This window comes from Dipodomys merriami, unplaced genomic scaffold (genome assembly GCF_024711535.1).
Source record: "Dipodomys merriami isolate MVZ:Mamm:240054 unplaced genomic scaffold, mDipMer1.0.p SCAF_968, whole genome shotgun sequence".
Lineage (NCBI taxonomy): Eukaryota > Metazoa > Chordata > Mammalia > Rodentia > Heteromyidae > Dipodomys > Dipodomys merriami.
This window is the reverse complement of record NW_027206588.1, coordinates 168,920-171,202: the sequence shown is the minus strand read 5'-3', so window position 1 is coordinate 171,202 and position 2,283 is coordinate 168,920.

The following is a 2,283-nucleotide window of genomic DNA, read 5'->3' as shown; positions in this document are numbered from 1 at the left end:
TGCTGCTGGGTGAAATGTTCGGTAAATGTCTGTTAAGTCTAGTTGATCTATGCAGCTGTTTAGATCTGCGGTTTCTCTGTTGAGTTTTTGCCGAGTTGATCTATCTAGTGGGGAGAGTGGTGTGTTAAAATCCCCAACAATTGATGTCTTTGGATCTATATGGGATTTGAGGGAACATAGTCTTTCTTTGATAAATTTGGGTGCTCCATTATTTGGCAAATAGATATTTAGAATTTTAATATCCTCCTGAAGGAGAGATCTTTTAATTAGTATGTAGCGACCTTCTTTATCTCTTCTCACGAATTTTAATTTGAAGTCTATTTTATCTGATAGTAGGATTGCAACTCCCGCCTGTTTATTGGGGACGTTTGCTTGGTAGATTTTGTTCCAGCCTTTCACATTGAAAATGTTTTTGTTTTTACGGGCAAGATGTGACTCCTGCAGGCAGCAGATAGAAGGGTCTTGTTTTTTAATCCAACTAGATTGTCTATGTCGCTTAATTGGAGAGTTCAGTCGGTTAACGTTAAGAGATAGGACTGAGAGGTATTTGGGAGTTCCTGCCATGTTATCCACCTTCTTGGGGGCTGCAAAAACTGGGTTTTTCCTATGGTTCTTGGATTCTCATTTTGGGTGCAGTTCCTAGGCCTTTATTGTGGTCTTGTTGGTTTTGTATATGTAGGACATCTTTAAGAATCTTTTGTAGGGATGGTGTGGTGGAGATGTATTGTTTCAATTTTTCTTTGCTATGGAAGGTTTTTATTTTGCCTTCAGTTATGAAGGAGAATTTAGCTGGGTACAGTATTCTTGGTTGATAGTTGTTTGTTTTTAGGGCATGGCATACATCATTCCAGGCTCTTCTTGCTTTGATTGTCTCTGCTGAGAAATCTGAGGTAATTCTAATTGGTTTCCCTTTATAGGTGATTAACCTTTTCTCCTTGACAGTTTTAAGGATCTTTTCCTTGGTCTGGGTTGATACTGTGTGGATTATAATGTGACGGTGGTATGTCCTATTCTTGTCTGGTCTATTTGGGGTTCTAAAAGCTTCTTGTATCTGAATAGGCCTATATTTTTTATGACCTATATTTCCTAGACCATTAACTTCTGTTTCTAGGTGCTCCTCTACACCCATTATCCTTAGATTGGGCCTTCTCATGGTGTCTTCCAGGTGTTGGATAGACATATCATATTTCTTGGACTTTTCTTGGATGGTTGTATGTTCTTTCTGTATAATATCTAGGCTGTCTTCAATCCCTGAGATTCGATCTTCTGCATGGTCTTACCTGCAGTCAAGACTCTACTTTTTTTTTTTTATCTCTTTTCCTTCTAATTGGTCAGCTTTGATGGCTTCAAGTTCTTTGTTGAAGCTCTGTTTTAGGTCTTGTATGAATTTCTTTACTTCCTTAATTTGGTGTTCAGTGTTTGTTCTCAAATCACTTAGTTGATTGGTTATGGTTTCTTTGGACTCCCATTCCATCTGTTGGGTTCCATTCAGCATTCCCTTTGTGGTCTCCCTGACTTCCTTCAGCTCTTTGTTAATGGATTCCATGAATGCCTTTAGTGATCTTTGTGTATTCTCTACCTGGTCTCTCCATTCCTGAATTACTCTTTGATTAGCTTCCTCCCGTCTGTGGGATTCCTGCAGTTCTCTTTCCTCCCGTTCATGGGATTCCTGCAGTTCTCTTTGAGTGTTCTCAGCCTGCTCACGTCATTCCTCCCTTTCTCTTTGAGTATTCTCAAGTTGTTCACGCAAATCCTGTATCAGTTTTTGAGTAGCTTCCTCATGCTTATGATATTCCTGTATAAACTTCTGGGATGCCTCCTCTCTCTCCCTATCACGCTCATACAGAGTCCTTTGTACATTGTCAAACTTCTCATTTATCATGTTTGCTAGTAGTGTTTGTAGAGCTATTTGGGAACTCTCCTCTGGGTTATTCTTTATCTGTTCTAATCCCTGATTATCCAGATTGGGAATTGAGATACCCGAATTTGCAATTTTTCTTGTGTTTTTCCAGCTTACTCTGCCCATTTGAGATGAAGATAGCACCAGTTTTGTGCTAGAACACTATCTTAAGGCAACCATCAACCAAAGTTTGCGTTTGTACAGTCAATAGTCTACAGATACAATCTAGTTCAACATATACATCTATTCAACATCAAACAACTATATGTTAAAGGACTTCGAACTGCCGAAAAGAATTTGGAAAACCAGAAATGATTAGGATTAGGGAGAGATGTGGGTAAAAAATAGGAATAGATTGGTGTGGGGAGGCACAGGGAGAGTTA